The following is a 26,346-nucleotide window of genomic DNA, read 5'->3' as shown; positions in this document are numbered from 1 at the left end:
TGAGAATATTCCGCTCATATGACGACGTGCATGCGTGTGTATGTGGATGTGCGGCTGCTTGTACTAGCCCAGACTGTAGCTGGTTTTATAGTGCTAGCCCCCTGAGATACCATGCCGCAGTGAAGCATGAATACCCCACTCAGACACAGTATACTGACTCCGAGCCGACCAGTCCTTGTTGCACCCATTAATGCCGAGCGCCAGGCAGGGACCAACAAGTACCATATTTTAACGTCTTTTGGTATGACGTGGTCGGGGATCGAACCCGCGATCTTCCGCTCTCCCTGTAGTTCAGGTGCCGTTTGCGTCAGTGTGTAGATTTTGGAACTTGTGGCAAAAGTGCAACTTACTATGTTAGTTGGGTGATCCTTTATCGTCAGTTATACTATACTGAGTCAAAAAAGAAACTTCACATTCTTTCTTCAGGGCACTATAAAAGAACAAGAGATGGTAAGATGATTGAATTGTTATTATTTCATTGCTGAGATCTGTGTGATGTACTCGATACACTGACAGTGCCATAATCAGTTCCATTAGGCTACACCGCCGTTCCAAAACATGGGTATACAGAATGTCCTGTTACAAGAATAAAAATGCGAAATTTCTCAGTTCAATATCGTGTATGGCCGCACCGCGCAATTACCACTGCCAAACACCGTCTCCTCATCGACTGCCTGATGCTTGTCAACACGTGGTTGGGGATTCTGCGCCATTGCTCTTGCAAGGCAGCGCCAAGTTCCTGCAAATTCTGAGGTTGGTTCCTAAGACCACGAAGCCTTCTCCCAAGTGCATCCCAAACGTGCTCTATTGGATTAAGGTCAGGGGACCTCGATGGCCAGTCTATGACGTTGATTCCAGCGTTTTGAAGGAAATGTCGCGTCAACATCGCGGTATGCGGCCGAGCATTATCATGCTGAAACTGTAGACCTGGGCCATGAGCCGCCATGAAAGGAACGAGTTCAGGGGTGAGCACCTGGTCGCGGTAAGCAGCAGCTGTGAGGTTTCCACGGATGACCAGAAGTCGGGAACGGTTGTTCCCACAGAAAGCACCCCACACCATTCAACTTCCGCCCCCGAATCTGTCGACTTCCTGTACACAACATTGGGCATACCGTTCACGACGTCGTCTCCAGACTCTATGCCTGCCGTCCGCGAATCTGAGGGTAAACCTGGATTCATCGCTAAAGACGACTCGATTCCAGTCTCTCTGGGTCCATCGGAGGTGACGTTGGGCCCACAGCAGACGTTGACGTTGATGAAACGGCGTCAATATTGGCCCACGATATGGACGTCGAGAATGGAGATTGGCAGCCCGCAACCGATTTCGAATGGTCTGTGAGGACAGTCGACCTCTAAACATCTCAGCCCTGGTTCGTGTAGCCGGCAGAAATCTGTCACGTAGGTGACGTAGGACGATTTGACGGTCTTCTGCTCGTGACGTCACACGTGGACGACCCGACCTTGGGCGATCAGAAGTGGTGCCAGTTTGTTTTAGACGATCTCGCAAGTCATACACAGTACGACGGCTGCATCCCATTGCTCTTGCGACGTCAATAACTTATCTTCCCGCTTGCAACATGCCAACGGCACGTTCACGTTGCACATCCGACAATCGTGGCATTTCAAGTACCGTTAGAACTGTGGTTTAAAATGCAAACACGTGCATATGAAGAAAACTTCGATGCGAAGATCACGTGATCGACTGCACGTGCAAAACCTGATTTGGCAATAACGTCATTAGCACGACGAATGGATGGGTTTGAGTGGGTTTTGCTAACGTCGAAAGATAGGGATCGCATTTCGGATAATAGATGTATCATCAGAAAAAAATTATTCATTATTTTTCAAATTACATTTTGTGAAGTTTCTTTTTTGACTCAGTATATTAACAATAGCTAAATTGTTTACATTTACAACTATAGAACGTTGGTGCAAAAGAATACCCAGTATCGACTATACTATCTGAGTATCCTCAGAACCAAATTTCATTGGAAGTAAAGAAATATGTGAAAATTATATGAATGGCTCACTGAAAGTCAATGATAAAACAGTGGTGTTCTCGAAGAGGACGAGCGTGTCCTGTCGAGCCAGTAGCAACAGACATTCATTCTCCATCCTACATCATATTCAACATTTCTCTGTTATTTAACTTTCACTGTGTGATATAAATACACCTTGTTCACCCACAGCATGAAGGTGGCCGTCGTTCTCCTGTGTCTGCTTCCCTTTGCCTTTGGCCAACTCCTTGGAAATAGTGAGTCTCTCAAATCAGTGCATGAAATAAGCCAAAACCCCAGCCAGACATCAGGGCTGGGAACTTCAAAATGTTACCAGCCCAAAATGGATTTAACCAGACCAGACACCAAGATGGTGAATTTACTCAGATGTTAGGAACATCTAAATTTTTACCAGACCATCGGGCGGGCTAGCTGAAAATTTAGACCGTCCGTCAGGAATCTAGCCCATCTCGGGCGGTCGGACGGGCCTTACTTCAAACACTGTTAAAATACTATGAAGGGGCTGAATAGGAACACATATTTTATCACGACCTGTTCAATTAGGCTCCAATGCCTAATGTATAACTGAGGACTGAATAAGATGCTGGAATTGAACATGAAGTTTTTTATCATACATGCCCGTGTTCTTGTGTATTCATGCTGTATTCGACTTACTGTTTCAGTGTTGAGAGCTTTAAAGATTCAAATACGAAACAAAGAGTAATCTTGAGCGTTCCTTTCTTTCTTCGAAATTCTCACATGGAAGTGAATTTATAACGAAACAAAGCAAATCCTACCTGGGGTCAAAGCTGGGACAGCCTTCCATGCAACCATCATAATGAACCTTCTTTGTCAGCAAGACACCTGTGACAGCGGCACAGGAACATGTTTCCATTTAGACCTTTCTCCCACATGACGCGAACACTATACCGAAACTGTTTTAGGGAAAACTGAAGGACGATTTCTTTCTACTTTACACCACAAACGACAATGGATTTTAACACTATGCCATGGTCGATGCAGACCAATATTCTTCGATTTCACTGATCCCTCAAGAACGTTTTCACCACGTGACGAGTGTTAACTTAGCAGTTGCCGGTCTTGTCAACACAGTGTGTCTAACGGTGATCCTTTATAATAATAATAATAATTGTTGATTTGTATAGCGACTTCCTTCCAACTCTTGCTGTTCAGTGTCGCTTAAATGTTTGTGATTAGTATGTCAACTCTGGATTAAAACTTGGCAGCTGATTCCACAAGTGAGATCCATCACAGGGAATGCTCTATCACCCATTTGCTATTTTTGTGGGGGATTGTTATAGATAACATAAGAAACATTTAAGAAGAGTTTCTCTTTCAGTCCTTGACACCGCTGAGCTGCACAAACTGGTGAACGCTGTTGTCGAGAGGTTCGGTACAGACGCTAACGAACAGGAGTGTGAAAAAGAATGCAATATTCTATTTACCAACAAAATTATCGACCTCGGCTGCGACTTTGCCTGCAAGGGGTATGTTTAGTACAAAGCGAACAATACATATTGCATATCAGTCCAAGATACTGACGGATTGTTTTGGTTTTTGGTGACATTACAAGCTGTGGTTTTCAGTTATGTGCCTTATATCATTGCGATGATTATGTAAGGAGAGAAGAGAAGTTATTTAGCTTTGGTTTTATTTGGTTAATGTTCAGATACAGAACTTGATAAAGCTCGCTTTATATCACACAGATCGTTTCTGTATCACGTGCATTTGCATGTTATATATACTGAGACAAGAGTACTAAATCTGTTCGGATGATCTTTGTTCCAATGATTTGTTATTACATCTCAAACCGTTGTTTATTCACAGCATCCAGGATCTGATCAAAAGGCTCCATACATAAAAGAGGTCCCTGCTGTTGCTTTAATGTAAATCCGTGAAATAAAATGTTAAAAATGCCTTATTTTTATGTCATATTCGGTACACTTTGGAACAAGCAATAATTTAAAACACGAAACGTTATGAACGAGCATACGTCATATCACGGGTATATACTTAGTAAATCTCTGATACTTTTAGAGGTTGAACCCCAATCATGATTCGAACTCATACTCTCTCAGAGGGACACATAATCACCAGCACACAAAGACATCGATCTCACCTACTTAGCCATGGTCTCCATAAAAACAGAAGTTTGACAACTGGTTGCCAGGATCACGTACCTTTCTGACAACTATGGATACACAATGCCTATCAAAATGTGGTAAAATGTACGAAAAGCTGTGTATAGGCATATTCAGATTGAGTGTGAGAATCTGCACTTCACTGAGAAGGTGTTGGTCCAAATAGAATTATGTTACAATTGGAGGAGTGTTATAAAACGCTGTCGATTAGGTGCCTCACCCCGAGTATGAAGGTTCGAATGCCAGGTGGGAATTGACCCAACCGAGTAGGCATAATCCCAAATATAACATATGGAACATATGCTGAGTTTCATTCCAACGGCAGAAAATAATATGTCTTGATAATCACAAAAGTCAAGTATCTGGGTACACCTTATGTTACCATTATCTGATATCGATGAAATATTGCTAAAAGCAGGATAACCCCATTCTCCCTGATATGATCAAATCTTATTTATAATGTATCGGAAGAGGAAATACATATATCAGTACCATGTCTTTCAGATTCAGATTGAGTGTGAGAATCTGCACTTCACTGAGAAGGTGTTGGTCCAAATAGAATTATGTTACATTTGGATGAGTGTGTTAAATCGCTGTCGATTAGGTGCCTCACCCTGAGTGTGAAGGTTCGAATGCCAGGTTAGAATTGACCCAACTACCCAACAGAGTAGGTGGAATCCCAAACAAAACATATGTTGAGCTCCATTCCAACGGCAGAGAATAATATAGTTTTGATTATCACAAAAGTCAAGTATCTGGGTACCCCCTGTGCAGCCATTATCTAGCGTCCACCGTCTTGATATTGATAGAAATATTGCTAAAAAAAGGATAAAAGGATAAAGCCATTCTCTCTTATATGATCTGATCTTATTTATGATGCACCGAAAGAGAAAATAAATATATCAGTACCATGTTTTTCCAACCCATTTCCTTTCGCCTTTGTTCAGACGTTTGTGAATTTACTGGTGAAAAAGCGTCGTAAAACCATAATCACTCACTTAATTTTAGGCAAATCTAAACAGGTTATCGTGTCAGGGCAGTACAAGGCAGAAAAAGCGTTGGGTTAGTAATGTTATCAGGGGCGGTTAGATAGCCTAGTGCTTAGATCATCCACTCGTCATGGCGAAGGTCTGGGTTCAATCCCACACGGACACAATGTGTAAAGACCATTCCGGGTTCTTATAGTGTATTGGTCGGATATTGATAAAAAAAAGGCGCAAAACTTACTCCAATATTATCAACTGGGATGTGTCACCTGTTTACATCTCCTTGACACCACAGGAGGACCATGTACATCCATCTTGACGTCACGGGACAATTCCTATATTCACAGACGAACATAGATGTCTGTGATCCATTCACGAAGCTGTTTCTGCTTTTAAGTGCAGCGACACACATTTAGCTAGGTTGATTCTTGAAGCTGTGTTTTTGCAAAGTTAACTTAGGTTTTAGAAAAATATTACTAAAGGGGTGTACATTTCGGGGGGACAGGTAAAAAAGCTGCATTCTGATGTAAAATGATTCGACAGTTTCATTTCTGACTACAATACCGAGGGATTTGCACCGGAAGTACCGGTATTCAAATCAGAGGACAATGACTCTGGAACACATCACAGGTGTTCACCCATAATGGCATGCCCAATACGGGATCGGTAACATATGAGAGTTCAGTAATCTTTCTTGAGCAAATGTTACGTGAAAAACACCTTGTTGGAACAACGAGTGGGTGTGCCATTGTATGTTATCGGAATTACCGTGACCTGTTTTGTCCAACACAGTCTACTTAAGTAAATACCAGTGGTGATCAAGGTCAGAATTGATTTTTATCAGAAGCGCTTGTGTGTATCGTCAGAGGCGACAAACGGGTAGGGGAGCCAGTCACGCCGACTTGGTTGATGCATGTCACCGTATTTTCGTTTGCTCAAGTCGATGTTCATATAGTCAATATCTGCACTGCCTCGTCCAGACCTAATTACTGACAGACACAACTTATACAGCTGGAATATTTCTGAGAGTGACGTTAAAGGACACATATACGGATACAGAGAGTGAGAGTTATTTCCCTTTACACGGAGTATAACCAATGAAATGCATAGTCTCTAATCGAGCTAACATCATGCCTATTGCGTATACCTGAATTACATGCTGACTGGAAGTTAGTTAGTTCATGACTACTGGGGAAAAGAACGCTTCACCTCATTCATCAGCTCCATAAAGAGAAAGAAAGACACGTTGTATTAATATAATGACCATTTTGTTTGAAAGGACTCCATTTCCGACGACTGTTCAATATTCACTGACTAATGGGTTAATGTTTCCTCAACGATCAAGCTTATCAATGCGTCTCTGATTCAGATAAAACCTCATTTTCATGTGATACGTTTTTTAAGCCTGTAGTGTAGAAATTCAAATTTAACCATCAATGTTCAGAATAGAGGCGTTGCATACATGTGGTGAGTAGTGTTGGGAATTAGTAATAATCTCATAATTGATGATTGGTTCATTACCACCGATCAATCATCGAAAATAATTGGTTAGCGCCATTTATGAAATTTGTTAATGCACAAAAAAATAAGGAAAAAAATATGTAGTTACTTTGGGGGTTTGGGCAAAATTTCACATCTTTAAAGGATGGCTAGTACATAACAGTAACTAGTTAGGAACATAAATTTCTTGGTGTCTTTAAGATAAATTCAATCATGACTTGGAACGAGCTTATAGTGCTTATGAAATGTAACAGACAAAACCAACCTTGTGAAAAATATTGTTCATGAAAACAAGTGTTCCAGAATTGTTTGTGTTCGATTATGAGAAAACATGATCGATTGCTTGGTCGTTGAGTCACTGCGAACAATCTTCGATTATTTCAATTAATCGGATCACCACTAGTGGTGAGTCTGCAATCTAGTAAGCTCTGATAGTGTCCCACACACTATATACCAGTTACCGGTATGTGTGTACGCGCGTGTGCGTGTGAGGGTGTATCGCTCTGTGTGTGCAAATGCTTGCATATGTGTGAGTTATTGTTTTATGTTATGGATTTCCTTCTAACACCTACCAAAAAGATGTTTATTGTGCTTAAAGCAGCCTTTCTGATTTTGACCTTTGGCAATACCTACAGAACCCGTGTATTTCTTGACGTAACATAGATATACAAGCAACCAAACTCCCTCACCCCAACACACACAAAGAGATTCAATAATTGATTACATCTCTGGGAACAACCCCAGATGTTATTTTCATAATATATATTTAAGTTGTTGCCTATGACTACCAACAATAACATACAGCGACCAATGTTTTATAATGAACTGACGGATGTGACGAACGTTATTTTGGTTCCTACTACCTGCTATATACATTATACGCTCCAAATAAAGAAAGGCATAGGTGTATTTTTACGAATTTAATCTGCTAACTTCAAAGTGAGATAACACGTGTATTTCTGGATCAGTTGCAGCCACAATTCACAGTATGAAAGATTTAATGTATGTTAACATATATAGCTTATAAAAACGTTCAATAAGTTGGGCGTTGTCTTCAATATTTGTTGTGGCCACCATGAGCCACTGAAACTGCTCTTCTTCTTCTCTGCATGGAGTGAATAAATCTTTGAATTCGATCTTGTGGAATTCTTGTTCATTCCTCTTGCAAAACCTGTGACAGTTGATCCTAACCTATGGGGCTTCAGTTGCCGTTCATCCCACAAATGCTCGATGGGGTTGAGGTTAGGCGATTTGGAAGGCCATGACAACACTGCATGTTCTCATTCTGAAGATACTGAATAGTGCCATGTGCTGTGTGAGGTCTGGCACTATCTTGAACAAATTCCTCTGGCGGTCAATGATTCGAACCATGTGATGTCTTAATATTTTCTTCTACATTGACGCTTTCGAACGCAGAAGTGCATTGGAGATGCGTTTATGCCCTGTGCATTCGTGAACACAAATCAGCATTATAATGTCGAAATTATTTATTTACAATCAGACACTAATATTGAATATCAATATCACCTGTGCGTTTCTTTGTGTGGAGGGTATAGTTGAAATGCGTAAACCGAGCTAAAATTGGTTCGTTATAACCGTAGTATCTACCCACGAACTTGGTCCATAAATGTACGTAAAAACATTCCCATGACCTGATGTGACACTCTGACTTCCACTGTCCATTTCTGATAGTAAGATTGTTTCAGTCCATTCATACATGTGACCTTCATATTCATACGCACACACAAACAAGGATTACCTTTACACGTGTTTCAAACAGTGTCATACGACTCTTGTTGACCGCGATCAATCTATAGCTTTCACAACATTTATGGACATGTGGTGGACATTTGAAGCATCATTGCCAAGAATGATCTCCGATGCAATTCCCTAGTTCGACCTTTATCACATGTTCCCGTTTCTGTCAGGTGAACGATTGACTAGCCTTTGCATATGTTTATGAAAGGGTCATCTGTCAGGTAGGATTATTATATCAACTGTTTGAAAGTTAGGTACTCTTATGTTTTCGTATGCTGTTTTGACGTTTACGTTAAGACCAGAAGGTGCCATGTGTCTAGTGAAATTTGATGTACCTGTGATCACGTGAAGAAAGTCATATCTCACTTGACATAGAAACACTCTCTATGTAACCATCAAACATTAGGCGGTGGGGTAACTGAGGGTTCACTGTCTGACTGACCGACCGCTGTTCAGGCTCGCTGACTTGGTTGATACATGTCATCGTATCCCAATTGTGTAGATTAATGCTCATTTTGTGGATCACTGGACTGACTGTCCAGACTCGATTACAGATCGCCGCCATATAGCTTGAACATTGCTAAGTGCGGCGTTTAGAAACAAACTAACCAACAAATCAACTGACTACATGCATTGTCATCATTAAATAATCATTCAAGTTTGTTTCTGTTTAATATCATTGTCACTTGATTTGGACAACGGCTATCTATGTGTACACTAATAACTAAATATATTCCTTAACCCGACGCTTTCGTCATGAATAAAGAACACACGATCTCAAAAGTGGTATTCGGAAGTTTTGCAGTAAAGTTTTCAGATATACGACCAGTGACTTACTTTTGTCTGGGTCAGTTCGTACAGGCAGTCGTTACAGAAGAAGTGAAGAGACAGGTGATCAGATATAAAGTGGGTCGATCAAGGTTGAGCTCTTGTTATTCATTTCGATTGATAGCCGTGACCACGTTACCGTCATCAAAGGCGATGGCGAAAACTATTTTTCATTCATAAAAGATATGCATCGTCATGTAAAAATACAGTCAACGCCAGAGGATCACGTATGCTTCATCCATCGAAACAGATTCAATAAGGCGTAAAAAGGCAAAATAGCGGTGAATGTTGTATGAATGAAATGCGCAAGCTGTACAAGTGTCACTACACAATATATGGGAATATACACACAGGATAAAAATAACCTTGGTTAGATCTCTAAACTCAATCCAACTGGATGCTTAAATTCAGCTAGTGTACTTATAATGAATGAGTGAGTGAGTTAAAAATTTTAGTCACATCGGCAGTATTTCAGCCATTTCGTGACTATATCAAGTTATATATTTATAATAATCATAGGTAAATAATACAAACCTATCAACGAAGGCCAGTAAAACAACTAGTATATCACAGATGGAAATTTAAAAACTAGTAATTGAATTGAACACATTTTAATCATACAAGAGATACAATATGAAAACAGGCTATAGATTGCCAACAAATGAAGGTAGATCACCATACTAGGGACCATGGGGACTTACAGTGCCTTTGCTAACCTGCATGGTCCCTATTTGGATTTACACCATCCCTTCAGCCGCTGGCGATTGCAGGAAAGTTAACCCATAGGTTAAAGGCACAAAAATGCTACGTTTAAAGATCTGGTAAGTTTCAATGTACTTTGAAAGTGTTAGGACTTACGTACCCTCTCAGGCGGACAATGATTTTGCGATACTTTAACCTCCTTTGAAGATACAAAGATACAGCCAGTTACTAATTCAAACTTCCAATTATACAAAATATATCGATGTACAATACATAACAATCAATATTTGTCAACAAGTTCTATTTTCTTTCAATAATTAATAGATAATTAGCATTACTAAAAAATTCCTTCAATGTTTTGACATTGAAATACTTATCCCTTGTGATGGAATACTGTACTTGTAACGAAACCCGTGAAGATCCATATAGAACAAACGAACAAACTTGTAACGTTGACACTTTATATGTTGCCAAACGGGGAATAATCCTAGTCTCTTTACTCATCTGCATGCAAGTGCTTCTGAATCCCAGGATCCAATACGATTTAAATTTCCACAGAGCTTACCAGACTGATGCCCAGGACACAATGGTTACCTGCGTTTTAAACCCGCCATATCACGTTTTAATCAAGTTGAACATATGCTGAACACCACGGGTCCATCACTAATGGAACTCTTCAAGTATTAATAGGTTATGTGTTATGTGTAGAGGCATCAATAATAAAAACAAGTGAGGAATTATATCTGACTGATATTGTACATAATCCTTAAATTTATACATGTACTATTCCAAAAACACCCGCATAACCCAGAAATCTGTTGCAAAAGTGTTGTTTTCAAACATGTATAACTCGTCCACAAATAGACTTTAGTACATGAATTTTTACATCAGTTTACAAGAAGGAAATGTCTATACAACCAAGTGGATAAATTATATATAAAAAAGACGTTAAGCGCGATGGTAACGACGTAGCACGGTCCCGACGTCGGGTCTCCTGGCTCTCAGTCCAACCTTTCTCAACCTGTTCCGTACAGTTTGACCATATATTTTCGAAGTCCGGGCACCCTGGCTGTTGTGCTTTTACCTGTGGCAAAAATCACGCAAATGTAGTACCTGGATGTACCGATGTTGGGCTGCGGCGGTCACTCGAGGTCTGCCTGTACGGGGACGGTCATATGTTATACCTGTTTGGTTATAACGAGCTGGAAGCCGTGATATCGTGCTCAGACGAACATTCAGACGCCTGGCAACAGAAGATTGGTAATCTTCAGTGTTCATTCGTTCAATGGCGATGTTCCGTGTTGAAACGTCCAAACATGGCGTAGTGATTTGACCTTGAAACTCATTCAAAACGAATGACGATTTCCGAAAGTAATCTGGATTTTTATATGAAGACAGTGCATGCTCTTTGCTGCACAATCAACACTTTTATTACATATTTTGATGATAGTTTGAACACAATAGGTAATTAATAGATATATAAAAATACAAAACGCCTATGCGTTTCTTTCTTTGGGGAGATAGTATTTTTCTATATTCAAAAAGTGTTTACTTGTGGATAATATAATGTAACGTCTGCTTTGAAACTGTTTGGGCTTTGAAAGCTATCACGTGTTACGAGTACAACCACGATAATTACCTGAATAACAATGCTCGGATACAAAGCAAAAATAAAATAGAAATCACTTGCAAAAGTTCTATTTGACTATTTTTATGGGAGTGTTTTGAGATTTTAGAATAAAAAGCAGCTGTGCATTGATACATAAAACGGAGATTTGAAAGAAAATCAGAAATGTTTCAGTTTCTATTGTTTCTGATAAGATAAAGGAAGCGTGACAAAAATAATAAAAGCACTGGCCTCTTAAAGCACAGGTCATGAGAACTGACATTTGGACCATGTAACTTGTAAGTATATAAGCTGAAGACTTCAGTACTCTGCCGTTCTGTTCAATTGCAAGAATTCAGGTAAGAACAAAGAACAACATCGTGTACTTTGCAGAGTGGTATAACAACCACTTGATGTTTATGACTTTTTGTGGTTGTAGAAGCGTATTTTCTGTACCACAATATTTTGTCTTCGTCACAAACCTTAAATTCAGAAGGCTGTTCATGCACGATGTTACATCTGCCCTTAACATTTATGTTCCTTTTGTAGTTGATATAGGTATGATCACATGCACAGTAAAATACCTCTAAGTTAATACCATTAATATGTCAGGTGGAAAGACACTGTAATAATGGATGCTCGATGTTAATATAGATAATTTAAAGGTTAATGAGTTCGGAAAGGGAATAGACTTGAAAAATAAATGAAATACAATTAAAAGGAAAAAAGGTAGAGACATTTACTTCACATTAATACTTTGGTGTCATATTTTAAAATGTGCTGTGTTGGAAACAACATATACTCATGAATACGAATAAGGGAACACATGAAAGTACAATTGTTCCTTTATTCTTTTCGAAATTCCGTCACAAGGTATGTATTTGCACTGTGGGTAAAATTCTGGAAATAAATAAAGGAATACTTTGACGAATTGAGACAATGTTGTGAATGATATATATACTTGTTTGTGTATGGGTGTGCTTGTGTATGTGTTTGTGTGTGTGTGTGTGTGTGTGTGTGTGTGTGTGTGTGTGTGTGTGTGTGTGTGTGTGTGTGTGTGTGTGTGTGTGTGTGTGTGTGTGTGTGTGTGTGTTTACTTTCACCATTGCAAGTTTCTCAGAACATCATACTGGATGGAAAGGTAGGGCAGGATATCATTTCGTGAACACCTGGTGACAACAATGATTTTCAGTGATCCATTCCTACGATTGTCACAGCGTGAACATACCTTCTTTGTAATCTGTTGCACTGACGTTACATGTTCTATTGTTTTAATGGTTCCTAGTCAGTTATTCCAAACATATGTTTCTACTGAAATGAAGTTAATGGCTGTGTACTTGTGAAGTAAGATCATAATCGCCATATAGATGTGGTTCATAGATGGATGACTTAACTATGGAGACGCAATAATATACCAAATTTACACACTAGGTATGCAATGTAATTCAAATTGTGCAGAGGATGAATTTCACCTGTATTTGGATTTATTAAGTTGAATTACTTGCAAAAATATCTCCTTCACATTTTATCATCCAAATCAAAATAGAATATGTTTCTTGGATGAAATCAGTAAAATATTCTTCGTAACTTACCAATGTATAGGTATTAAGCAACGTCAATGTGAAAGTACTGTTTACAGCCTCTGCTTACATTGTAATATACGTACCGTTTCCTTATGACCTTTCAGTATGAAACATAAACACATTCAATTTGAATCGATTACAATCACACTTCTGTCTTCAATTAAAACGTCAAAACCTAAATCAAAATGCAACAGATATAACATGATACATAATGTCATTATTAAAAAGAAACTATTCTGTAGCTCAGGTCCGTTTCCAGTTCATGCAGAGATCTTGGAATTAGTGGCATGAGTAAAACGTATTGTGTGGTTGGTGATTATTTATCCTTATTTATGCACAATACAAATATGATTGACAGACTAAACTAAACTAAATTGTTTTTCTTATTATTTTTGTAAATATAGAACGTCGTTGCAAAAGAATACCCAATCTCGACTCTCCGCAGAACCAAATACCATTGGGAGTAAAGAAAAACAATATGTGAAAATTATATGAATGGCTCACTGAAAGTCAATGATAAAACCGTTGTGTTCTCGAAAAGGGTTAGCATGTCCTGTTCTGCCCGTAGCAACAGCCATTTATTTTCCATTTTATATCATATTCAACATTTCTCTGTTATTTAACTTTCACTGTGTGATATCAATATCCCTTGTTCACCCACAGCATGAAGGTGGCCGTCGTTCTCCTGTGTCTGCTTCCCTTTGCCTTCGGGGCACTCCTTGGAAATAGTGAGTCTCTTAAATACTAAACAGGGTCTGAATAGGAACAGATATTATCAGGAACTATTGAAAGAGGAGTACAGTATAGGAACCGGTACATGATAGATCTATACTTCACATCATAAAGGACAATGGATTTTAACATTATTCCATGGTCAGTGCAGACCAAACGTCTTCGATTTTTATTCATCTCTCAAGAACGTTTTCGTCATATGACGGGGGTGCCGTTGCTAACTTATCAACCACCGGTCTTGTGAAGACAGTTTCTACTAATCGTGATCCTTATTCTATCATGAATAAAATAACCAACATTTAAAAAGAGTTTCCCTCTCAGTCCTTGACTCCGCTGAGCTCCACAAACTGGTGAACGCTGTTGTCGAGAAGTTCGGAACTGACGCATCCGAAAAGCAGTGTGAGAATGAATGCAAAGTTCTATTTACCAACGACATCATCGACCTCGGCTGCGACTTCGCCTGCAATGGGTATGTATACATACACGCTTGTCAGCAAGATAAAGCGAACACTCCAGATTGTATACCAATTATGAATGAGTCCATGATACTGAAGGATTGTTATAAGAGTGTACCCCCACACACACACACACACACGCATCCTCCTTCTCCACTTTTCTTTGGATCCGACCCTGACCTCAAGTTATATACCAAGGTTATTTTGTTATAATACAAGCAGTGTTTTTAGTTATGGTGATCGTTAACCATATATCATTGCAATGATTACGTTAGGAGAGAAGACTAGATGTAATTTATTTGTCCTTGGTTTTATTTGGTTAAATGTTCAGATATATAACTTGTTAAGCACGCTGATGTACATAAAGATTTGAATTTTTATTCCATTCGAGACAAAAAAAGAATATCGCGCAGGTCGTTTCTGTATCATGTGCATTTGCATGTTATATATATTGTGACGAGAGTACTAAATCGTGTTCCAATGATTTGTCCTTACACCTAAAACTGTTGATTGTTCACAGAATCCAGAATCTGATCCAGAAGCTCCATACATAAAGGAGGTTCCCGCTGCTGCTTTAATGTAGACTCGCGAAATAAAATGTTAAAAGTGCTTTATTGTTATTCTAAATTCGACATACTCCGCTTGCTAAGGTGTGTACCCGTAACTTGATGTGTGTTAAAGCACATCTGATGAAGGATGAGACTCTAAGATCGGAAGGGCAATGCTGCAATGCTTCACTGTACATGTTTCTACCGTTTTCCTGTGAATGATATTCCAAAGCTTGGGTCAAGTGTGTGAATATGGTTTAATGACTTCCACAGAGTGTATCCATGTTAGGGGTGGAACCAAGTGATTTCTCCCCACAACGTCATCCCTACATCCATGTTGTGTGGGAGAATGTACGTGGGAGGTGATCCTACCGTTATTGAAATACGGGCCAAGTCGGAGGACTTTGGTTTCACATCTAGAAAACAAGCACCTGAAAAGTTTCGTTCACTTCATTCATCGTTATTGTAATAAGGAAGACCTCTCATAACTATTACTACAACGAGCCAAAACTAGCAATGATTTAGAACACGAAACGTTATGAACGAGTATAAATCAGATCACGGGCATGTACTTAGCACATTTAGAATACTTTTAGGGGTTAAAACCCCAATCATGATTCGAACTCATACTCTCTTAGAGGGGCACATAATCGCCAGGACACAAAGGCTCGATCTCACCTACACATCCTACGTGGTTAAACACAGAAGTTTGGTTGCCAGGGTCACGTACCTTTCTGACAACTATGAATACACAATACCTTTCAATATGTGGTAAAATGAAAGTAAATTTGAGTTTGGGTATGTTCAGATTGAGGGTGAGAATCTGCACTTTACTGAGAACGTGTTATCCCAAATAGAATTATGCTACAATTAGAGGAGTGTTATAAAACGCTGTCGATTAGGTGCCTCACCCCGAGTATGAAGGTTCGAATGCCAGGTGGGAATTGACCCAACCGAGTAGGCGTAATCCCAAATATAACATATGGAACATATGCTGAGTTCCATTCCAACGGCAGAGAATAATATTACTCAATAATCACAAAAGTCAAGTATCTGGGTACACCTTATGTAGCCATTATCTGATATCGATGAAATATTGCTAAAAGCAGGATAAACCCATTCTCCCTGATATGATCAAATCTTATTTATAATGTATCGGAAGAGGAAATACATATATCAGTACCATGTCTTTCTAGCCCATTTCCTTTCGCCTTCGTTCAGACTTTTGTGATTTATCATCATCAATTTACTGATGAAAAAGCTTTGTAAAACCATAATCACTCACTTAATTTTAAGGAAAAATACGTAAGGCAAATCTAAACAGGTTATCGTGTCAGGGCAGTACAAGGCAGAAAAAGCTTTGGGTTAGTAATGTTATCAGGGGCGGTTGGGTAGCCTAGTGCTTAGATCATCCGCTCGTCATGGCGAAGGTCTGGGTTCAATCCCACATGGACACAATGTGTGAAGTCCATTCCAGGTGCTCATTGGTGGAATATTGAGAGGCGCAAAACTTAGTCCAATATTATCAACTGGGATGTGTCACCCATTTACACCTCTTTGACACTACAGGAGGACCTAGAAATTCCATATACATCCATCTTGACAATTCCTATTTTCACAGACGAACATAGATGTCTGTGATCCAATCACGAAGCTGTCTCAGCTTTTATGTGCAGCGAAACACATTTAGCTAACTTGATTCTTGAAGATGTGTTTTTTAGGTTTAAGAAAAATATTACTAAAGGGGTGTACATATCGGGGACAGGTAAAAACGGCATTCTGATGTAAAATGATTCGACAGTATCATTTCTGACTACAATACCGAGGATTTGCACCTGAAGTATTCAAATCAGAGGACAATGACTCTGGAACCCATAATGGCATGCCCGGTCCAATACGGGATCGGTAACATATGAGAGTTCAGTAATCTTTCTTGAGAAAATGTTACCTGAAAACACCTTGTTGGAACAACGAGTGGGTGTGCCATTGTATGTTATCGAAATGACCGTGACCTGTTTTGTCCAACACAGTCTACTTAAGTAAATACCAGTGGTGATCAAGGTCAGAACTGATTTTTATCAGAAGCGTTTGTGTGTATCGTGAGGCGACAAACGGTAGGGGAGCCAGTCACGTCGACTTGGTTGATGCATGTCACCGTATCCCGTTTGCTTAAAATCGATGTTCATATAGTCAATATCTGCACCGCCTCGTCCAGACCCAATTACTGACAGACCCAACTTATACAGCTGGAATATTTCTGCGAGTGGTGTGTGAGTGAGTGGAGTTGAGTTTTACGCCTCATTCAGCAATCTTCTTTGCTATATGGCGCCGGTATGTAAATAATCGAGTCTGGACCAGGTAATCCAGTAATCAACAGCATAAACATCGATCTGCGCAATGGGTAACCGAGTCAACCAAGTCAACGAGCCTGACCACCCGATCCCATTAGTCGCCTCTTATGACAAGCGTGGGTTACTGAAGGAGAATATTCTAACCCGGATCTTCACGGGTCTTCTGAGAGTGGCGTTAAAGGACACACAAACGTATACAGAGAGTTAGAGTGATTTCCCTTTTCAATAAGTATCACGTGTAGAATGCATAGTCTCTAATTGAGATAATATCATGTCTATTGTGTATAAGTTAGTTAGTTCAACACTACTGGGGAAAAGAACGTTTCACCTCATTCATCAGCTCCATAAAGAGAAACAAAGACATGTTGTATTTATATAATGATAATTTTGTATGAAAGGAATCCATTTCCGACGACTTTTCAGTATTCACTGGCTCTAATGGGCTGATGTTTTCTCTTAACGTTCAAGCTTATTGACGCGACTCTGATTCAGATAAACCCTCCATGATATGTGATACGTGTGATAAGCCGGTAGTGTAGACATCGATTCAAATTTAATCTTCAGTGTACATAATTAGGGCTTAGGATATATGTGGTGAGTCTGCAATCTAGTAAGCTCAGGGAATGTTCCACACACTATGTACTTGTTACCGGTATATATATATATATATATGTGTGTGTGTGTGTGTGTGTGTGTGTGTGTGTGTGTGTGTGTGTGTGTGTGTGTGTGTGTGTGTGTGTGTGTGTGTGTGTGTGTGAACTTCTTACATCTACCAAAAGAACGTTTATTTATTGTGCTTAAAACAGCCTTTCTGATTTTGACATTTGGCAATGCAAACAGCACCAGTGTATTTCTTGATGTAACACAGATATACAAGCTGCCAAACCCCCTCACCCCAACACACACAAAGAGAGAATTTCCTGATTCAATTATTGATTAATCTCTGGGAACACCCCCAGATATTATTTTCATAACATATATTTAAGTTGTTGCCTATGACTACCAACAATAACATACATAGAGAATACTACACGAGGTCTCATTACATACGAATTATACGAAACGAATGTCCTTCCTATGGTATCTGACCGAGTGAAATAAGAAACGAGTGTCCTTCCTATGGTATCTGACCGAGCGAAAGCGAGGTCAGATATCATAGGAAGGCCACGAGTTCGTATAATTCGTATGTAATGAGACCGAGTGTGGTATTTTATTTATTACCCACGTCTTACATGCATTAAATTGACAAAATAGCGTATTTTTGTAAATATTTTGGTTTCAAACCGAAACCGGTTTCATAAAGGGGTTGCGGAAGAGTTTTGTACTGTAGTACAATATTTGCATGACGTCACACCAAAATGACGTCACTGCCTTGGTAACCGACGTCACGATGCATGTCAGTTGTCATCGCCTCGAACAGCCTCCTACAGTAAACTACTCCGTAGCACCCCGTTTCTTGGTTTGCAGTTGCTTCATTCGGCTGACATCACTGGTGGAAACATTGCGTTTATGTTTTTCGACGGATATAATGTCTCAGTTCGACTCACAATTAAACAGCGACACGGCAACGTTCTCGATGTTTACATTCCCACAATGCATTTTTAAGTTGTAGAATGAATGAATTCACGTTTTTGTTATGAATGAAAAAATAGTTACGTCAGAATGTGACCTAATTGAGAGGTCATCGGTTATCCAATCAAATCGTTAGAATCTCAGGTCAAGTCGTTACGACACAGGTCAACGCGATACGACACACGTGTGACGTACGAGATTAGTATGCAACTACCCATACGTTGACCACGTGGGTAATAAAGCGACCCATGTTTTATAGTGAACTGACGGATGTGACGAACGGTATTTTGGTTCCTACTACCTGCTATATACATTATACGCTCCAAATAAAGAAAGGTGTATTTTTACGAACTTAATCTGCTAACTTCAAAGTGAGATAACACGTGTATTTCTGGATCAGTTGCAGCCACATTTCACAGTATGAAAGATTAAATGAATGTTAACATGTTTAGCTTATAAAAACGTTCAATAAGTTGGGCGTTGTCTTCAGAATCTGTTGTGGCCACCATGAACCCCTGAAACTGCTCTTCTCGATCTCGGCATGGACTAAATAAATCTTTGAATTCGACCTTGTTGAATTCTTGTTCATTCCTCTTTCAAAACCTGTGAGATTATCCTAACCTATGGGGCGTCAGTTGACGTTCATCCCACAAATGCTCGATGGGGTTGAGGTTAGGCGATTTGGAAGGCCATGACAGCACTGTAATGTTCTCATTCTGAAGATACTGAATAGCACCATGTGCTGTGTGAGGTCTGGCATTGTCTTGAACAAATCCCTCAGGCGGTCAATGATTGGAACCATGTGATGCCTTAATAGTTCGTCTCGGAAACTAATAGCAGCTCAATTGCCCTGAAGTGTAGGATATGGTTCCCCACATCATGACACTGTCATCATCATGGGTGACGCAATTCTGGGTACCACGTCCATTTCGACCTGGATAGATACCTACTCTTCCGTCACGGCACTGATGCAGAAAGCGTGAACCATACACGTCGCCAGTTTTATAGATTCCAGAATCGAACGTAATTGCACTACTGGACCCGTCGACGTAGTTGTCGCAAAACAGGAAAACAGGGATTTCTGGCTCGAAGTCCATCTTCTCGTAAACGAATACTAATGGTTTGCGCAAACACTCTCCTCAAACCAGGCACGGCACTTGCACTTGCAGTTGCTATGACAGTTCGATTCCGCAAATAAAGTACACGGAAGTACCTATGATGCGCTGCAGTGGTAATCCGAGGTCTACCACTTAGAGGTCGATCTTGCGTAGAATTTGTTTGCTGATATCGGTCCCAGAAACGATTGATGGTACTCTGGTGAACATTGAGGTGACGTGCGACGGCAGATTGAGACTCCCCAGCATCCAGACGTCCAATGGCAATGTTTCGATTTACAGCAGTGAGTCGCGACATAACGATAGTTAGCCAATGACCCTTCAAGCCAAAACGCCCTTATATAGGCAATGTCCCTGCTCACGATTCTTCAGAAATGCACGTACATATTGCGAACCACTTTTCTCCATGATATTTTCTTTTAAATTGACACTTTCGAACACAAACGTGCATTAAAGTTTCCGAAGATGCGTTTATGTTCTGTGCATTGGTTTCATGTACACAAATCAGCATTATAATGGCGACATTATAACAAATCAGACACTAAATTTGAATATCAATATCACCAATGCGTTTGTTTTTGGGGAGAGTATAGTTAAAATGCATATACCGAGCTAAAATCAATTCGCTATAACCGTAGTATCTACCCACGAACTTGGTCCATAAATGAACGTAAAAACATTCCCATGACCTGATGTGACACATTGACCTCCATTTCTTACAGTGAGCTTGTGTTAGTCCATTCATACATGTGACCTTCATATTCATACGCACTCATAACAACGATTACCTTTTACAGGTGTTTCAAACAGTGTCATACAACTATTGTGAAGGACTGCGATCAGTATATAGCTTTCAAAACATTTCTGGTAATGGGGTGGACATTTGAAGCATCATTGACAAAATGATCTCAGATGCAATTCCCCAGTTCGACATTTATCACATGTTCCCGTTTCTTTCGGGTGAATGATTGACTGGTCTTTGGATATGTTTATGAAAGGTGGCATCGGTCAGGTCGGATGGGCTCACCTTTATGCGAACACCTGATATCATTATTATATCGACCCGTGAAGGTCCGGTTTAGAATATTGATCTCCAGTTACCCATGTTTGCCGTAGGAGGCGAATAACGGGATCGGGTGGTCAGGCTCGCTGACTTGATTCACACATGTCATCGGTTCCCAATTGCGCAGATTGGTGCTCATGCTGTTGATCACTGGATTGTCTGGTTAAGACTCGATTATTTACAGACCGCCGCCATATAGCTGGAATATTGCTGACTGAGGCGTAAAACTAAACTCACTCACTCATTATTATATCAACTGTTTGAAAGTTAGGTACTCTTATGTTTCCTTAGGTTGTTCTGATGTACCGAGTTTTGATGTTTATGTTAAGACCAGAAGGTGCCATGTGTCTTCTGAAATTTGATGCATCTGTCATCTCGTCAAGAACGTCATATCTCACTTGACACAGAAACACCCCTCATGTATCCTTCAAACATTGGACGGTGGGGTTAATGGTAACTGAGGGCTCACTGACTGACTGACCGACTGCTGGTTAGGCTCTTTGCTGACGTGGTTGAAACATGCCATCGTATCCCAATTGCGTAGATTAATGCTCATGTTGTTGATCACTGGATTGTCTGTCCAGACTCGATTATTTACAGATCGCCGCCATAGAGCTTTGAATATTGTTGAGCGCGGCGTTAGAAACAAACTAACCAACTAATCAACTGACTACATGCATTGTCATCATTAAATAATCATTCCATTTTGTCTGGTTTGATATCAACAATGCAGTTTCCTACTGTGTTTGTCAAAAGTGGTATTCAGGAAGTATTTTGCAGTAAAACGTTTTCAGATATACGACCAGTGACTTACTTTGTCTGGGTCAGTTCGTACAGGCAGAAGTTACACAAGACGTGAAGAGACAGGTGATCAGATATACTTTTGGTCGATCAAGGTTGACCTCTTCTTATTCATTTGGATTGGATAGCCGTGACCACGTTACCGTCATCAAAGGCCATGTTAGAAAGCTATTTTTCATTCATAAAAGATATGCATCGTCACGTCAAAATAAAGTCAATGCCAGAGGATCAGGTAGGGATCATCCATCGAAAAACAGATTTCATAAGGCGTAAAAGGGCAAAATGACGATGAATGTTATATGAATGATATGGGCAAGCTGTACAAGTTTCACCGTATCTTATAGTAAATAAGAATAGACTACTAAACAAAACATATAACCTTGATTAAACCGGCTGCTTAAAATGCTTGTGTAATTGTGTACGAAACCCGTGAAGATACATACAGAACAAACAAACAAATACACTTGTATGGTCGCCAAACGGTGAATAATCATAGACTCTGAACATGTCTGCAATGTAACTGCAACTGAATTCCAGGATCCAACACGATTTAAATTCCCCAGAGCTTACCAGACTGATGCCCAGAACACAACGGTTACCTGCGTTTTAAACCCACCATATCACGTTCTTTATGCCACATGTAGCAGAAACATGCTATGTCACACCCTCCTGCAACACAAGAGTTGACCATGCTGAGCACCACGGGTCCATCACTAATGGAACTCTTCAAGTATTAATAGGTCATGTGTCCCTGTAGAGACATCAATAATAAAACAAATGAGGAATCATATCTGATTGATATTGTACATCATCCTTGATCTACTTTAAAAGGTGTTTGCACTTGTGGATAATATAATGTAACGTCTGCTTTGAAACTGTTTTGGCTTTGAAAGCTATCATGTTTTATGTGTACAGCCACGAGAATTACCTGAATAACAATGCTCAGGTACAAAGCTAAAATAAAATAAAAAATCACGTGCAAAGTTATATTTGGCTCTTTTATGGGAGTGTTTTTTGAGATTTTTAGAATGAAAGGTAGCTGTGCATTGATACATAAAAACGCAGATTTGGAAGAATATCAGATATGTTTCAGTTTGTGTTGTTTACGAGTTTCTGATAGGATAAAGCAAGCATGGCAAACATATTAATAGCATTGACCTCTTAAAGCACAGGTCATGAGAACTGACATTTGGATCATGTAACTTGTAAGTATATAAACTGAAGACTTCAGTTCTGTTCAATTGCAAGAATTCAGGTAAAAACAAAGAACAAAATCGTGTACTCTGCAGAGTGGAAAAAAACACTTGACGTTTATGACTTTTGTTGTTGTAAAAGCGTATTCCCTGTACCACAATATTTTGTTTTCGTCACAAACCTTAAATTCTGAAGGCTGTTCATGCACGGTGTTACATTCACCCTTAACATTTATGTTCCTTTTTGTAGTTGATATAGGTATGTTCACATGCACAGTAAAATCCCTGCAGGTTAAAACCATTAATATGTCAGGTGCAAAGACACACTGTGATAATGGATGCTCGATGTTAATACGGATAGTTTAAAGGTTAATGAGTTCGGAAAGGGAATAGACTTGAAAGGGAATATAATTGAAAAAAAAAAGAAATGAAATACGACAATTAATAGGGAAAAAGGTAGAGACATTTACTTCACAGTAATACTTTGGTGTCATTCTCAAATGTGCTGTGGTGGAGACATCATACATGTGTAACCATGGAAACAAATAAGGGAACACATGAAAGTACAAGTGGTCCTTTATTCTTTTCCAAGTTTCTTCACAAAGTACGTATTTTCACTGTGGGGACATTCTGTAAATAAATATAGGAACACTTGCACTTATTTTAAACTTCACCTTGGCAATTTTCTCAAAACATCATACTGGATGGAAAGGTAGGGCAGGATATCATTTCGTGAATTTTCAGTGGTCCATTTATGTGATTGTCACAGCGTGATCACACCTTCTTTGTATTCTGTTGCACTGACGTTACATATTCTATTGTTTCTCTGGTTTCTAGTCAGCTATTTCAAACATATGTTTCTACTGAAATGAAGTTAATGACTGTGTATGTGAAAGTAACATCACAATCGCTATATAGATGTGGTTCATAGATGGATGACATAGCTAAGGAGACGCAATGATATACCAAATATTTACAGACTATATATGCAATGTAATTCAAATGCAGATGGATGAATATCACTTTTTATTTGGATATACTAAAACAGAATTGCTTGCAAAAGTACACCTTCACATTTTATCATCTAAATGAAAATAGAATGTGTTTCTTTTATGAAATCAGTCAATAACATATTCTTCGTAACTTACTAATGTATAGGCATCGTGCAACGTCAGTGTGGAAAGTAATGCTTACAGCCTCTGCTTTACATTGTGTAATATACGTACCATTTCCTATGACCTTTCAGTCTGAAACATATACACATTTCAATTTGAATCGATTACAATCACACTTCTGTCTTCAAATAAAACCTAAATCAAAATGCAACAGATATAACATGATGCATAATGTCATTATTTAAAGAAACTATACTGTAGTTCAGGTCCGTTTCAGTTCGTGAGTGAATCTTGGAATTAGTGGCATGAGTGGGAAACGTATTATTGTGGTTGGTGATCATTTATCCTTATTAATGCACAATACAAATATGATTGACTGACTAACTAAATTGTTTTCTAATTACTTTTGTAAATATAGAACGTCGTTCCAAAACGAATAGCCAATCTCGACTCTCCGCAGAACCAAATACCATTGGGAATAAAGGCAAACAATATATGTGAAAATTATATGAATGGCTCACTGAAAGTCAATGATAAAACCGTTGTGTTCCCTCGAAAAGGGTTAGCATGTCCTGTTCTGCCCGTAGCAACAGCCATTTATTTTTCCATTTTATATCATATTCAACATTCCCTGTTTTTAACTTTAACTTTGTGGATATAAATACCCTTTGTTCACCCACAGCATGAAAGTGGCCGTCGTTCTCCTGTGTCTGCTTCCCTTTGCCTTCAGGGCACTCCTTGGAAATGGTGAGTCTCTTTAAATACTAAACAGTGTCTGAATAGGGACAGACACTCATCGGGCCTATTCAAAGAGGATATGTGGAGTGAGTGAGTGAGTTAAAATGTAACGTCACCTCGGCCTAGGAAATCGCGGGGACCTCGGCAATATTTCAGCCATATAGTGACGAGAAATGTTGGGCATACACAATAAATACAAGTAGGTAAATCACCAGTGATCGACAGACTGTAAATTAACTAGAGTATCACAGATATGGATATAAAATTAGCATGGAAAACTAAAACATATTAATAAAAAGCATACAATACAAATTGAATATAAACACGGGGCTATAGATCGCCAACAACTAAAGGTAGATCACCATACTAGGGGCCATGCGGACTTACAGTGCCTTTGCTACCTGCATGGACCCTAGTTGGATTTACACCATCCCTTCAGCCGTTGGCGATGGTAGGAAGATTTAGCCGAAATTTAAAATAACAAAAATGCTACGATTAAAAAGTATGGCTGAGCGAAATTTGACTTGGAAAGTTTTTGGGACTTACGTACCCTCTCAGGAGGACAATAATGTTACGCTACTTCAACCCCCTTTGAGGATACAGCCACAAACAATCTAAGTTGATAATCTGAACTACCAATTATAAAAGTTTCTCTTTTTACAAAACATATGTCAAAATTCATTTAACAAATCTATCTTTTTAAAAAAATCAACGATTAAATGATAATTAACATTATTAAAAAGGTCCTTTACTGTTTTATTATTGAAATATTTATCCCTTTATGATGGAGAATTCAACACAGTCAACAAAGAGGATATGTACAGTATAGGAACCGGTACATGATAGATCTGTACTTCACGTCATAAACGACAATGGATTTTAACATTATGCCATGCCCAGTGCAGACCGATATTCTTCGATATTCCCTTATATCTCTCAAGAACGTATTCGTCATATGACGGGGTGCTGCTGTATAACTTAGCAGCCACCGGTTTTGCCAACAGAGTTTGTACTAATCGTGATCCTTATCTCTATCATGTATAAAATAACAAACATTTAAAAGAGTTTCTCTCTCAGTCCTTGACTCCGCTGAGCTGCACAAACTGGTGAACGCTGTTGTCGAAGTTCGGAACAAACGCTAACGAACAGGAGTGTGAACATGAATGCACTGTTCTATTTTACCAACGACATCCTCGACCTCGGCTGCGACTTCTGCCTGCAAGGGTATGTGTATGCATACACGCATGTTTGTATCGACAAAGCGAAACACTCTAAATTGTATATCAATTCAGATTGAGTCCAAGATCCTGAAGGATTGTTGTACGAGTTGTGATAATACAAGCAGAGTTTCAACTGCAACGATCATGTCATATCATTGCGATGAATACGTTAGAGGGAGAAACGGGAGTAACTTAGTTTGGTTTTAGCTGGTTAAATGTTCAGGATGTAAAATATCATAAAGTTAGTCTATATACTAATATCTGAAGTTTCATACCTACGGGGGCGGATCCAGGTTGTTGGAGAAAGGGGTGATGGTGGGT

The 26,346-nt window shown here is 39.3% G+C and overlaps 1 long non-coding RNA gene across 1 annotated transcript; it reads left to right on the top strand.

Annotated features, from left to right (window-relative positions):
* The first annotated feature begins 23,001 nt into the window (after positions 1-23,001).
* On the top strand, positions 23,002-25,914 carry LOC124263774. Its single transcript, XR_006894932.1, has 3 exons — positions 23,002-23,014; positions 24,750-24,814; positions 25,883-25,914. It is a non-coding gene; the product is annotated as an uncharacterized LOC124263774 (long non-coding RNA).
* The last annotated feature ends 432 nt before the right edge of the window (positions 25,915-26,346 follow it).

Source organism: Haliotis rubra, unplaced genomic scaffold (assembly GCF_003918875.1).
Source record: "Haliotis rubra isolate DU_JTF1 unplaced genomic scaffold, ASM391887v1 Scf899, whole genome shotgun sequence".
Lineage (NCBI taxonomy): Eukaryota > Metazoa > Mollusca > Gastropoda > Lepetellida > Haliotidae > Haliotis > Haliotis rubra.
This window is presented reverse-complemented; position numbering and strand designations above follow the sequence as displayed.